The sequence below is a fragment of the Rhinolophus sinicus genome, chromosome 16 (assembly GCF_057876585.1).
Source record: "Rhinolophus sinicus isolate RSI-liver-muscle chromosome 16, RSI-T2T, whole genome shotgun sequence".
In the NCBI taxonomy this organism is placed as follows: Eukaryota; Metazoa; Chordata; class Mammalia; order Chiroptera; family Rhinolophidae; genus Rhinolophus; species Rhinolophus sinicus.
The window spans coordinates 74,864,993-74,880,590 of NC_142516.1; the positions used below are offsets into that span (position 1 = coordinate 74,864,993).

At 42.6% G+C, this 15,598-nt stretch overlaps 1 pseudogene; it reads right to left on the reverse strand.

The window, feature by feature from the left end:
* Positions 1-11,503: 11,503 nt before the first annotated feature.
* LOC109439880 (uncharacterized) lies at positions 11,504-15,366 on the reverse strand (annotated as a pseudogene).
* Between the last annotated feature and the right edge of the window lie 232 nt (positions 15,367-15,598).

Genomic DNA, 15,598 nt, shown 5'->3' on the forward strand with positions numbered 1-15,598 from the left:
TGGCCAGCCATCCTCAACCTTCAGTGATTTCCACTGATGACTCATGATCGGCTTTGGAACCAGTAGTCAGGCAGTTTCAGTTGTAACTCCGCTGCAACCACCCAACCAACGAGAAGGGGAATGAGCCGGATCGCTCATTTGGCTCAGGGTGTTTCCAATATAGCGGCCATAATGGGGACTGGTAGGGGCTTAACTTCATCAGCTAAGTGAATATCACGCTAGAAAGCCAATAGTGAATGTTCCCGACCAACTGGCAGGCAAGCAGTGATAAGCAAATCGCCCGCAGATAATGAATTTCCCTGGGGAACTGGAGATATGCATGTACAGAAAATTAAAATACTACTTCAGAGGTTGAGCCAGTAAAAGTTGCCACAGAGGCCATGGCATGATATTGGGAGGCTAATAGAGTGACCGTCGGGGGGTCTAAGCATGGAGTATTACTATTATATGTATCCAGGTCCCAGAATAATATAGAATGGGTCTGATGAATGATTAACCCCTGCAATTTTGTGTGGTATGCGGTAGAAGGTTGCAAGTTTCCTGAGTAGTTTGTAGGATGGAATCAGAAGATTTGAGGGCAGGGACCCTAGGGTCTGCCGTTGCAGAACTGAGAGCCTGAGGTGGTGAATGGTGTAACTGTACAAGTCCCAGGCTTAGGAAATCGTGGTGGGGTCCTGAAGGCTCATTGTCGATATATGGAGTATGTAGAAAGGAATTGGAGTCTGAAGGTCATATTGTAATTTTGGTTCTCGGTATCCGTGATATGAGAATATGCAGAAGGCTTCCTAGTAATACAGAGAGGAGAGTCTCTTAATTCTGTTTGTGTATAGAGGAGTCTTAAGATAGGCTTTTCCTTAGTTCCGAGAGAAGCAGGGAAGCTCTGTTATAACTGGGATAAGAGCTGGTTGGCTGGAGTCAAGAGACCGTTGACAGAGTGACATGCAAACTGAGAGGCACCTCCATCAGAACGAATTCCTTTGCGCATGCAGAATAAGCCCTCCTCGGGAGGGAGAAAATCTACATGATCCAACGATTATGGGTTTAAGTAGAATTGGCTCTTTTCAAGATCTGGAGTGCTATTTGGGGCACAGTGAAAATGTTTTCCCCGGGTATTAGTGACCTTTAAGGAGCTATTAAGGGGCCAGAAGTAGTAGAAGCCACACTAAGTTTATCTTAAGAGTGAGAAAGAATAGTTTTAGCTAGGAGGGGGACATAAGCCCATATGCACTGGCTAAGGGCTACGAAAAGGAGCCGACAGAGGATAAGAGGCCAGAAGAGCGGGTTGCGTAAAATAGTAGGATTAATTATTGCTTGTCTGCTTGCTTTTTAAAGAGAAGCTTAAGTCCTTCTGTTGGCTCACAAGAATAGGTGTCCTGGGAACCTTCAGATGCTGTCATTTCTTGGGTGGAGTCTGGCTCAGAAGCAAGCTTTATCCGAGATACAGGTGTATCCAGGAAGGGTGTCCAAGGAGTTTGACCACCGTAAGTTTGTTAGGAGAACGTGATGGGCCCAGCCAGATGGATGGAAGAGGTTTATACTGTTGGGAAGTATTTTAAGAAAGACCCAGTGTCCAGGGTTAACTTTTGGATGTTTGGATCACAAAATGGAAGAATCCGGAGCTGGGAGAGGATGTTAGCATAAGAATGAATTTCTGTGAGGCCCTGACCTAAAGAGGAGACATATGTGGCTGAAGCATTAAATTCAGTATCTGGCAGCAGGTCTGTTGATAAGAAAGGCCTCCCATAGAGAAGTTGGAAGAGGCTCAGGTGACTGTCCAAGCGAGGACTTATCCTGAGCGTAAGGAGCGCTAGAGGTAAAAGCTGGGTACAGGATGACTGGAGTTCCTGGGTGAGCTTAGTGAGGTGTCTCTTGACAAGCATGGTAGCTCTCTGCACCTTACCCTGGACTGGGGCTGCCAGGGAGAGTGTAGGTGGTAAGTAATCTGAAGGGCTTCACAGACCTGCTGAGTAATTTGAGAGACAAAAATAGGTCCGTTATGGCTCTGTAAGGAGCAAAGCAGGCCAAATCCAGGAACTATCTCCTGCACGAGGGACTGGGTGACCTCTGAGGCCTTTTCAGTCTCACTAGGGAAGGCCTCTAGCAACCATGAAAAGGTATCAACAAAAACTGGGAGGTAACGATAGATATCCTTCGCAGGGGCACATGAGGAAAGTCTGTTTGCCAATCGTTCCCGGTGACTGCCATCTCCTTTGAACAGGCTCTAATTGCGGAGGGGACCTAAGGTGTGCTTCCGGATTAGCCTTGAGGCAAATGGGGCACATCTTAGAAATGTTTTGAATATGGGAGAGGATATTGTGCCCTACGAAGTGGCACTGCACAATCTCAGGTAAGGCCTTAGCACCTACATGAGGAGAATGATGTAAATTGTAGAGAAGCTTCCATTGTGAGGCTCGGGGAATGGGGAATTTTCCTTGGGGATCTGAAAACCACCCCCCCACCCCCCGCTGCCTGTTGTTTTTCCTTAGGAGTATAGACAGGTTGGGATGTAGGTTTATCGGTAAAAAGGGACAGAGCCTGTGAGGAAACTCTAAGGAATTAGGTTGAGGGGGCTCTAGAAGAGTGTCTGGCTCCCCTGTTCTGACATTATAACCCTCTCTACTAAGAGCAGCTGACATAGCCATAGGGTTAGTAAGATTTTTTCCTGAGATATCCTATCTGTTCCTGATTGGTGGCCCTCAACAGTGGATGACAGCAACTTTAGTAGGGGTCTGGGCTGCCTCAAGTTACTGTAAAATCTCTTCTTTGTGCTTTATGGGGCTATTCTGGGTGGTTACAAAGCCCCTTTCTTGCCAGATGGCAGCACGAGCATGTAAAACATGATGGGCATACTTTGAGTCAGTATAAATGGTGACTCTTAGGTCTTTACCTAGGAGTAAGGCTCCGGTTAATGCGATCAATTTGTCCTTCTGAGCAGAAGTATGGATAGGTGAACCCCCATCCCTATTATGGTGGTGGAAGAAACAACAGCATGTCCTTGGGACACCACGCAACTCCCATCTGTGAACCAGATTTCACCAGGGTCTGAAAAGGTAGCATCTTCTAAATCCTCCCGAGCAGATGGGAAATGTTCAGAACTTCGAGGCTCTTGTGTTGGGTCGAGGAGGAGGGATCTGGCACAAGATAGAGGGGTTTAAGGTATTGCAGGGCTTGATGGTTAAGTCCAGGGAGACTAAACACAAGGTTTGGTATTGGGCAAGCCTGTTGTTTGACAGCCAGTAGATGCCTTGGAGTTGAGGACGTCTATGGCCTGGTGTGGGGTAAACACAGTTAGTGGATGATTAAAGGTGAGCTTCTGAGCCTGCTTTAATAGTGAGGCTAAACCGCAAGAAATCTGAGGCAGAAGGGTCAGCCTTTTGCCCCTGGGTCCAGCCTCTAGAGAGATAAGCAGCAGGCCTGGAATCTGAGCCTCCATTCTGCACAAGGAGCCCTGGGGCACTTCCCCTCCTCACAGAGATACAGAGTGAGAAGGGCTGGGGCAGATCTGGTAGAGCTAAGGCAGGGGTTTCAGTTAGAGCCTCTGAAGGGCACAGAATGTGCACTTGAGCTTTGCATTCCAGTCTAAGAGCTTTTGCTCCAGGTCCGTAAGGGCCTCATACAAAGGCTTTGCTAGGACTCCAAACTGAGGAATCCAGATGCGTCAGTAGCCAACCAGGCCTAAGAAAATGCCTCTTGGTGGTTGGGGGCTACAGGGAGGTGATGGATTCCTCCCTCTCATTGCTAGTCTGTCATTGCCCAGGTGAAAGAATAAATCCTGAGTAAGTTACTTGCTGCTGGGAAATCTGAGCCTTTGTGGCCTTTACTCGGTATCCCTGTTATGTTAGAAATTTAAAGTTGTTATTTTATCCCAATCTGAACTTTCCTTCTCAGGCTACAAGTAAGGAGGTTATCAACATATTGGAGGATAGTAGCCCCAGGGAAGGAAAAGTCCCTAAAATATCCTCTTTGAGCCTGTCCAAAAGGGTGAGGACTGTCTTGAAAGCCCTGTGGTAAGAGAATCCATATATGTCGCCTGTAGATTTGACTGTGGTGGTCCATAAAGGTGAAATCAAATAAAAACGGAGACTGTGGATCTAGTGGGACACAAAACAACATCCTTTAAATTTAGTACAGTGAACCATTCGGTCTCTGGAGGCGTTAGTTCTAGTAGGTATAATGGTTAGGGGCTAAATGATGAATTGGAATCACTGCCTCATTTTTAATCCTTAGATCTTGAACTAACCTGTTTTGGCCAGATGGCTTTTGACCAGTAAAATGAGCGTATTATGAGGTGAATTGAAGGGAATTAAAAGCCCATGCCTGAGAAGCTTGTTGATCATAGGCTGAGTCCTGAGAAGAGCCTCCCTGTTAATGAGGTATTGGGGCTTACAGGGAAGAAAGATAGGGTCTTTCAGCGTCATCTGTACTGCACTTAGATGAGATGCTCTCTAGAAGTTTTCTGATCCCAGCCAATGGTTGGACCTGTTTTATTGATCCAGGGTAGGATCTTACAGAGGTCGGGGTTAAATGCTTCAGAAGGAAAATAGGCTGCAGAGCAGCTATTAGAGTAGGGTTAGGAGAGATTTGGAGGGGAGCTTGTAGCTTCTGCATAATATCTCGTCCACTGATGACTCGTGATCGGCTTTGGAACCAGTAGTCAGGCAGTTTCAGTTGTAACTCCGCTGCAACCACCAAACCAACCAGAAGGGGAATGAGCTGGATCGCTCATTTGGCTCAGGGTGTTTCCAATATAGCGGCCATTATGGGGACTGGTAGGGGCTTAACTTCATCAGATAAGTGAACATCACGCTAGAAAGCCAATAGTGAATGTTCCCGACCAACTGAGCAGCTATTAGAGTAGGGTTAGCAGAGATTTGGAGGGGAGCTTGTAGCTTCTGCATAATATCTCGTCCTAAAAGGGGTATGGGGCAGTGGGGCATAATTAGAAAGCTATGTGTAAAAGCAAGGGACGCAAAGCAACAAGGTAAATGTAGGGTCTCTCTGCATGTGGTGGGATTGCCTTCACTACCTGTTGGGAGGAGGCAGGACGGAAGTGTAGGGCTGAGGTCATGAATTAGAGCAGAGAATGCGGTTCCTGGATCAAGAACATAACATTCTTATCATCCATGGCAAGCATTACCCTGGACTCAGCCTCTGTGATGTTGAGCAGCGAGGCCAGGATGAGTCCTGGGGCCCCTTAGTCGAGGTGACAGTTGTCTGGCTCATAGTTCCTGATGACAGACATTGACAGCTAGTTGGAGGAGCCACCCCTTTGGCATTTTATGAGTGGAGACAGCCTCCTTCCTCAAAGGGAGAGGGGGCAGTCCTTCCAGTGTCCTTCCTTTTTGCAAAGGGAACAAGGGCCTGAGCGGGCCCTCCTGGCTAGGTGAGGCCTAGCCTGACTTCAGTGTCATTCCTGATGATAGTTGTAGGAGGTGTTTGGGCCTGTCTTCGGTGGGGTCCCTCCTCGTGGGCCCAAATCTAGTTCAGTCTGTGAGGGCAGGGTGCTGGCAAGGGTAGCAGCCATTAATTTAGCCTTTTACTGATCTTTTTTCTTGTCCCTCCGTACCCTAGGCTCCCTTTCCACTTCATCCCTATTAAAGCTCAGAAAGGCTGTACCTAAGAGGACTGGGAGCAGAGTCTGCGGACCCAGCTCTAATTTCTGAAGCTTCCTTCTGATGTCTATCTAGAGAGCTGATTGTCCAAAAAAATGCAAGGCAAGAATAGCCCTCGCGACTAGATGGATCTAGGTTAGTATATTTTCAGAGGGCGTTAGCTAAATTGGATTGAAAGAAGACCAGGTTTTCATCCAATCCTTGAGTAATTTCCCTCAGTTTCTAAGGGTTAACTGGTTTCATGCCATTTTTTACGCCCTCGAGAACACAGGTGACCATATGGTCTGGTCTAATCCCGCCCTGCTGGCCAGCTTGATAATTCTAATCTAGATTATGATTGGGAATAGCCTTAGGCCCAACCCTGTGTCATGCTAGATTCCCACTAGCTAGCTATTCTGTGTCTGCGTGTCTTTGGGAAAGAGCACAGATATAGCTTTTTTTTCCTAAGGAGCAGCAGGTGGTTAAAACTATGTAATGTCCTGCCAAGTAAGATCAAAGGCTATGATTAAGCTCTGGCACTCTTTAATGAATTTACAAGGGTCTTCAGAATAGGTCCCTAATTTTGTCTCTGAGCTAGATCTGCCATAGGGAAAGGGACATGAACCGAATTGTATCGGCCTCTCTGTTTGTGACGTCCCGGAGGGGCAAAATGGAGTCTGCCTTAAAATGAGCTCCTCTATGTGTGGTGCCTGCAGGAATGGGCGCTGGGGCAAATAGGGAGGGGGAGCAGGAGAAGAGGTGGAAGGGGCAGAGCAGGTTTGAGGAAGGATAGGTAGGAGAGGTAGGAGGTGAGTTTCGAGGAGCTCTAGGAGGGACCTGGGATAAAAAGGCGTCGTATGAAACATCCGGAGGGGGAGAATGAGGAATTTTCATAGGACACATGTGGAAGTGTTTCTGGAGGTCTGGGTACTGGCTCAGAGCCATAAAGGCTTAGACATATGGAGCCTCAGACCATCTGTGAAGGCGCCTACAGAAAAAATCTAGTTGCGTGACTATTATAGTCTAAGTGCCATTAGTCGGCCTGACCTCCTGATCGTCTAGTTTATATAGAGGCCAGGCGGTATTGCAAAAGAAAAGCTCTTTGTTCTTTTTGAGAGAGGAGAGGTCAAATTTCGTCCAATTTTTGAGAAGACAGCCAAGGGGGGAGACGAGAGGGACAGAGGAGGAGCTGCCCATGATGCTAGGTATGGTGGTCTCATTATGGCCGGACTAGGAGACCGAGGGACGTCCCCAAGTTTCTCCAACGGAGTGTCTGTCTCAGGAGTTGTGGAATTATCAGTTTTTACCACATACTCCGGAGAAAGAAATGACCATTAGTTGTAAGGACATCCCTGCAACACCTAGGGTAGAGGGTCGTGGACCAGGCTGGTGGAATTCCTGGGACCCCACAGCCATCACAAGGCACATCACCTACCGACCAACGGTCTTTTGTTGATCCATGGAGGTGGCAATGAAGGTCCAGAGAAGCAAAACAAGAATGGGGAGTGAGGAAGCAAAAACCACTACAGGGAGTGGTCAAACGAAAGGGAGTCTGTGTACCTTTGAATTGTGTGTATATCTGATGAGTGGGTCTTGTGGTGTCTTGCCCCAGGTGGGACCTAGTGGTAGATTGCTACCAGATTATTCTATCACAGAAAACTTAATAAACTGGTGAACGTCTGGGAGGAATTTATGTATCCATCCCATATCCAGTAAGAGTGCGGCCAAGACTTGTCGATCCCGAGGAATAGAAAGTAGCCTCACACAAGGCTTGGCAATGGGATTCCCCAACCATCAGAGAGGCTGGACTTATGATTCCACCAGATAGACTAGGCAGGGAAATGTCAATTTCCAACCCTCAAGGGAGGGGAACAGACAGAGGCTCTGGAGATGGGGAAAAGAGGTAGAGTCCAACTATTGGGTTTGGCACCAAAATGAATTGGCATAGAATTAACCCCTGGTCGTTTGCAGAAAGTGAAACGATTCACAAGACTCAGAAAAGTAGGAAAGCAAAGAAAGTTTTATTGAAGGTTAATCAGAGAGAGAATGCCCATGGCAGTGTCTAAAGGAGACGGCTGCCCCCAGGTGAGGGAATGTAGGGGTTTTACATTTTTTTTATGCTACGCAGGGGCCAGTTATCTTGCAGTTGTTCAGAGTTGTGGCTGGCCCCTTCTGAAAAATATTGTCACTGTTGGTTTCCTCCAAAAATTGTCCAGGTGTTTGTCAGTCCGCAATGATAATGTTTAATGAGAAATCAGAACTTAAGTGGTTAATCTTTGAACCTATTCTGCTAGCTCTGAGATTCATTTTAACGAACTTTTTCTGATTCATCACTTAATCTTTCGGCATATTCCTGTTAGCTCCTACTCTTGTTCTCATTAGCTCTTTTTCTGACTCATCACTTACTTTTTAGTTCCTTCCTATCCCACAAATAATATGAGAGGTCAAACACTCACTAAAATGTTATCGTTTCCTCTTTTCCCTTAATTTCTGAGTGGAAATACAGATGGTACCAAAAAAATGTACACACATTTTAAGAAAGGAAAAGACTATTGAAATTATAATGCCTAATATGTACCGATAACAAAAGATGAATACAACTCGTGTTTGACTTCTGCAATTGCAAGAGGTGCTCAAAGTGGTTCCATCAACATCATGGCACTTCTGATTGCGGGGAACTACTGCTTGAGCAACGCTGAGCAAAGTGTCCCCTAGTATCCTTTTTGTGGCATCCCTGGTAGTACTCAACATGGGGCATCATCTTTAAACTGACACTGCAGGGCAAAATATGGAACTGGTGACACACATATCAATGCCCAGCAATGGTATGGGATGTGGAAGAGTACGGTTTCCTTGGGAAGGTATTGCACTATATGTATTATTAGAAACTTCTCAAAAACCATAGGGGAATTGCTGGAGCTACCACCATCGTACTACCCTCAAGGAAAAATGCATCAATTCCCTTGCATAACTTATATTCGACAGCAGAATTGCTCTTTACCATCAAGCTACACAAGGTAGGGTTGCTCTAGTATAGACCTACTCCTATACTTCGATAAAACACCTCTGGTACAAGAGACGCAAGTAGATAAAATATGGGCACAAGCCAAGAGATTAAATACAGCGCGCACTGACACTTCATGGCTCTTTAGTACCTTCAACTGACTGCCCTCAGGTATTGCCTCATAGATCAGGTCTATTCTTCAAATTGGACTTATTGGTTTCTTATTACATAAACTTTTTCTGCTCTAAAAGTTTGTTTTGCATAGGTCAATCTTATAAACACACCACTCTGACAATGGTCGCACAACGTTTTGAGATGATCACTAAGGCCTCTGAGACTTCATAAGAAAAACCTCAAGAAAAGACAGATATTTGCCCTTAAAGAAACATAATGGCAAAGACTTCCTGTGTTTTGGGGCAATTGCTCAAGTGTGGCCCAAGGCTCCCAAGGAAAAACAAAAACGAGTTCACTTCTATGTAGCACGGGATACACTGGGAAGGGGTCTTCCTGGCAACGAGAGAACAATGATGCTTTTAATAAGTGACCAGTGTTGCTCTCCCATGATTGATCAGTAACTTTCAGGAAAAGACGTCAATCAAAGGGGAGAAGTATAAAAAGTAACAAGGGAGTCACTTTAAAATGGAGTCAGAGCTGCAATCCCAGAGGAAGTACCTTGCATGTCTGACACCTCAAACCTTTGGAATGTTAAAACTGGGCAAAGGGACCTTTCAACTGGGCCTAAAGCAGCATTTCAGCATTACAAGAAAGCAGATGTGATGACTATTGGCTGACATTTTTAAATATTCTTTAGAATTAGCATCATTATGGACTGAAAATTAAAAATATGCTGTAGAATTAGCATCACAATGTTGGCTTCTTGACACATATGGAAATTCCTTCTTTCCATTCGTAGAATTGTTCCCCTTCCCTTTGTCACCAATACCCCTTGCTTTTCCTCCTAATGGAAACCCTATTGTGTTTCTACCTAAATCAGTGCTTCACTAATAGCTATTCATTTGGATCTCAAATAAATGCTTGTTGACTCCCACTTTGGTCTTTTACTTTTAGGTTAATAGTTTACAAGTGGATTTTGTAAACAATTCAAAGAATTATCCCAATAATTAATCAATAAAAACTTTAAGGCCATGCATGTGTCCAGGTTTATTGGAAGAGGGACAAGGAGATGAGGGACAGGGATAGAAGAAATGTTGGAATCAACTGGAGAGTTTTCTCATAGCTCCTCTGTTATCTTTAGGTTACATAATACATAGAAACGTGTGTATGTTTTTATGTGTGTGTGTGTGTGTGTCAAAGCAGCAAGCTTCCAAATTCCTGAGCCAAGGGACAAGATGGAATTTCACACCTTTTTTATTAACTGATTTAAGTTAAATTAACTGATTTAACTCATTTTGTGATGAATATTGCTCAGTCTCCTCGGGGCTTTCACAGACTCCCAAATGGAATTCACAGTGACTGCCCAACACCTCCAATGAGGGTACAAGGCTTAGTTCTTGACTCTCCTTATGCTTAATGATTAAAGAGCTCCTATGTTTTGCATGTGTTTCATCCTGTGAAGCAATGGTGACCACGCCCCACTTTCCTATTTCTCGTCAAGTCACGGTGTTGAGACACAGACCTCAGTGTCACTACATTAGAATGCCTTGCTAGGCACGGCCCTGCCACTACGCAGGTGTCCGTGTTGCTTTCCCTCGAAGACACTGACCAACCTTTCTTGACCTTGACTTGTAACTTCCACTACATTCATCATCTTTATGATTTATCCCCTGTGAGTTCTCTGATGTTCTCAAAGTGTGATTTCTGGGTGAAATAATTCCAAGTTCCATAACATTTACAGGGCTTTTCATGTGTGTGAGTTCTCTTAGGTAATGCAAGATTTGATGTTTGGATGAAAGTTTTTCCACACTCATTACAATCACATAAAATTCCCTGTGAGTTTTTGATATTCTCTGCGGTTTGACTTCCAGTGAAAATTTTCCCTACTTCTACAGTTATAAGGTTTATCCCCGGTGTGATCAAAGAAATCAAAATATGCCATGCCAAATTATGCCAAAGGATTATTATCAGCGAAAGCAACTGAAAAACAGTAGACAGAAAACCCTTTTCACTCCACCTCCATGTGACAAATGTCAGGGCATAAGTCTCCCTTCGTAAAGGTGTTCTGCATACCCTCTGTGGAATAAGCAAGAAGGGACAACTCATATCCTGTAGATGACACCAACTAGTACCTGCATAAACAAATCTTAGTGAAATAACACTCCTCTCCCATTGGTTCCCCGAATATTTATATCCCTAGAACTTAGCACCTGCACAAGCTCTCAACCATTTTTTCTTTGTCTGGACACTTGCTTGTAAATGTACTGTCCTTTTGTTTGAATGGCATATACACCTCCAGGTCTGTTCACCACCTTAAGAGTTTTCATTTCACTTATGTGACACTCTCCATGTGCATATGAAATAAACCATTTTCTCCTGTTAATGTCTTCAGTTTGCAGGGTTCCAGCAACTGAACCTAACAGAGTACAAGAAAAAGTTATTTTTCTTCCCCTTTGCTTTTTGCATCTGACAACTCTAAGAAGATTTTCCCACATTGCCACCTTCATAAAATGTTTCACCTTTGTGAGTTTTCTGATGTTTTCATAGGTGGAACTCATTGTTGAAAATGTATAAATCACTACACTCCCCTGTATAAATTGTGTCATAAGTTCAATCTTGAGAGTTTAGTTGGAAACAAAACATTTTCTGCATCAGTTACATTTGTAGCATTTCTCCCTGTATGCAGTCTCTGACATGAGGGCTGATTTCCAAAGAAAATGTTTACCACAATTCATACTTTCACAGGTTTTTCCCCTGCATGAATTCTCTGATGTCCTTTGAGATATGACATGAAAATACACTCGTCCAGTTTCACAGGGTTTCTCTCCTGTGGTGAGTGCTCTGATGTTTTCAAAGATGTGACTTCCAGAGGGAAGTTTTTACACATTCATTATGTTTATAGGGTTTCTCTCCTGTGTGAGATTTCTGATGTTGTCTGAGGCGTGTCAGGGTGGTGACAGCTTTTCCACACTCATTACATTCAAACAGTTTCTCCCGTGTGAATTCTCTAATGCGCTCCAAGGCTTGACTTCTTGGTGTAACTTTTACCACATTCATTACATTGGTAGGGTTTCTCCCCTGTGTGAGTTCTCTGATGTACTACAAAGCCTGCTTTGTGTGTGAAAGGTTTCCCACAGTCATTACCTTCATAGGATTTTTCACCTGTGTGTTCTCTGATGTTTCCCAAGGCTTGACTTCCTGGTGTAACTTTTACCACATTCATTGCATCGATAGGGTTTCTCACCTCTGTGAGTTCTGTGATGTACTGCAATGTCTGTGTTGTATGTTAAAGTTTTCCCACATTCAGTACATTCATAGGGTTTCTCCCCTGTGTGAGTTCCTGATGTTTTCGAAGTCTTGACTTCCGGGCGTTAGTTTTACCACATTCGTTACATTGATAGTGTTTCTCCCCTGTGTGAGTTTTCTGATGTACAACTAGGGATTCTTTCCAGGAAAAAGCTTTTCCACATTCATTACAGTCGTACACTTTCTCAACTGTGTGACTTCTGTGATGTAAAATGAGGGATGACCTCATACAGAAACATTTTTGACATTCATTACACTCATAGTATTGTTCCCTCCCCTGTGTTCTCTGCTGTATACGAAAGGCTGACTGAGAACTGAACGTTTCCTCACGTGTCTTATTATCACAGGATAGCTCTACTGTGTGAGTTCTCTGTTGTACATTAATAACTGAATTGGAGTAAAGTTTTTCCCACACTCAAGTGGTTGTACTCCTGTGTGACTTTGCCGATATTCTGTGAACTGTGCTTTTTGACCAAAAGTTTTCTCTCTTATATCAGTTCTGTGAACTTCAGCAACCCTTTGCAAACTGTCCCCAATTATATTACATTTATCTTCATGAAATTCAGTGTCTCTTCTCTGTGCTAATACTAGGAGAAACAAGGGCCAATGCATTACATAGGTTTCTTCCAAATTCAAAATGAGATCTCTTTTCTGTAAGCACAGTTCCATGCAATGAAGGCAGCCTTATCATGCAAAGCATTACTACATTCATTATAGTCAAAAGACTGCCCCAGAGTAAATTCCTCCACACAACTAAAAGTTTGCACATTTTAATTGTAATCAGAAAACTTCTCTCCAATGTTTGTTCTCTCATTTCTAGTATTGGAATGAGATGCATTAAATTCATCAGTCTTCTTTTTTGAGTCATTATGAGGAGCCAATGTTTAGAGATCAATGTTTGTATGCCCCACACTATCACATGTAGAGAGTATTTTTCTTGAAGGAACAATAAGTGTGCCCAGATTAAATGTTTTCCTGAAACTTTCTCTTGCTCTGTAGTCAATGGTCTGTTGGTGGTGAATAAAATTTGACATAAAAGGACTTGGTTTTCCTGGCTCTTCTCTAAATGATCAAGTTGGCAGTTTTCTATAAATGAGAAACTTAAAAAATTCCTTATGAAATTTAGCATATTTTTAATTTAGAAAGCCAAATAGACATTTACTGTAGTATATATTTCACAATTGGATTTCTTGCTAAGTCTTTCAACACTGTGGTAATTTCAAGTATATATTAACTATATTTTTTTTCCGGAGAGGCAGGAAGCTTGCTGTGGGAAAGGGGTAAAATGGAAAACAATTTGGAGGTGACTATTGTACGTATTTTGGCATTTTGAAATACAATTTTCAAACTTTGGCGTAAAGGAATGGAATGATGAATTGGGAACATAAGAAAGTTTTTAAGAAAGTTGGTCCTGTGGACAAAACAAATCAGAGAATGGCATGATTTCAACAACAACCAAAAAAATAAAAAAATTATGGTCATGTATTTTTAGGGGTTCCAGCAGAGAAAGAGTTTGGATTAAGGAGATTATCAGGATCTAGGTTCTTAAACTATCAAATGCAGATTAAAATGGTAGGATACTCATCAATCTACATGCTTCCACTTGGAGGTTCCCCTTTTTCATTCTACATATCAATACCAAAATAAGTTATGATGGAACAAATTTCCTCATATTTAAAGAAATGATCCTAAAACCAAAGCTCTGATTCTCCTGGCTGTCATTCCTCGGAACACAAATGCCAAGAGGAAGTGTAAAAGTAACTGGAGGAAAATCCATGTTTCTACTGGGATGGGATGCATTGCTCTATTCTGGCTCTGGTGCTTTGGTGTTTGTTACTGTTGGTCAAAAGTAAACAATTTTTGTCCAGGATATCTTAACTATCACTTTTAAATATGCTCACTCATGTTCTTAAAACCAGTTTCAACTATGTCCCATATTTAACTCTGCTTTTCCCATATTTATGTCCCATATTTAACTCACACTTTTCAACATACGAGGTTTCTACCGATTGTGAGAACTTTAAGGATCACATGTTTCTACCTCCTCCCATAAATTTTAAATACATCCCTTATGTTTAGCTATCGTTAAAGAAATATTTGTATATTTGACTATTACCCTACTGCTACCCATATGCCATGCAAGCATGTCACGCTTAGCTAAACAGTTAAGATGATGCATAACCTCTACGTACTCCTGACCCGCCAAAAGATGAAAGAATTAAGAGACATCCTTCTAGAAAATTGAGTTTTACATTACCTGTATTACTTAATGTATTCAAACTATCACTTCACAAATCTACAAGTCCACAGAATTTTCAACCATGGTCTGGTCCAGCCTATTTTCCTCTACAGTGGTTCATTTAAAAAAAATCTATCTGGGGGCCAGCCCAGTTGCTCAGGGGGTTGGTGCTTCCTGCTCCTAATGCCAAAGGCTTCCGGTTTGATTCCCACATGAGTCAGTGCCAGATTGCTCAGTAGGTTGGAGCGTGGGCTCTCAACCAAAAAGTTGCCTGTTCGTCTCCTCGACTCCCACAAGGGATGGTGGGCTGTGCGCACTGCAACTAACAACAGCAACTGGACCTGGAGCTGAGCTGCGCCCTCCACAACAAAGATTGAAAGGACAATTCTACTTGGAAAAAATTCTGGAAGTACACACTGTTCCCCAATAAAGTCCTGTTCCGGTTCCCCAATAAAAATCTTAAAAACAAAACAAAACAAAAAACTATCTGGTACACACTTTCTTTTCTGACTTCCCTGTACATCAATTTGCAATACTCATACTCTAGATTTCCTTCACTACTTACAACTCAAATAAAAATATTACCTAACCATAAACGTAAAATTCCACTTACAGGATCTGTATTACTGACAATACAAAACACTGATGAAAGTAATCAAGGAAGATCTAAATAAATAGAGAGTGTACTATGTCATAAATTGGAAGACTCAATCTAGAAAAGATATCAATTACCAAAAGTATTCTATAGATTTAATGCAAGTCCTACCAAAATCCCAGTGAGATTATTTATAGACAAGCTTGTTCTCAACTTTATGTGAAAAGGAAAAGACACAATACCTATAATAATTTTGTAAAAGAGGAGTAAAGTTTACTTATATTCAGACTTATTAAGTAGCTACAGTAATAAAGACAGTGTAATATTGACAGAGAAATAAAAATATAGATCAATGAAACAAAAAAAAAAGAACCAAAAAACTGATCAACACAGGCACAGCCAATTGATTTCCGACAAAGATGTAAAAGCAATTCAATCCAAGAAAAGTCTTTTCAACAAATTATGCTCAACAATTGGACCACCACAGGCAAAATAATGAATGTTGGCCTATACCCATGGCTTGAGAGGTAAAGCATAAAACTACAAAATTTGAAAGGAAAAATAGGCAAAATATGTGGTGACCTAGGGCTACACGAGGAATTTTTAGACACAAGGAAAAAACTATCCATTTTTTAGAAATGTATTAAAATGCACGCCATCAAAATTGAAAATCTTTCTACAATGAAAGACATTGTTAAGAGTATGAAAATCTGGCTACAGGCTGACAGATAAAACAGGCAAAAGACAGA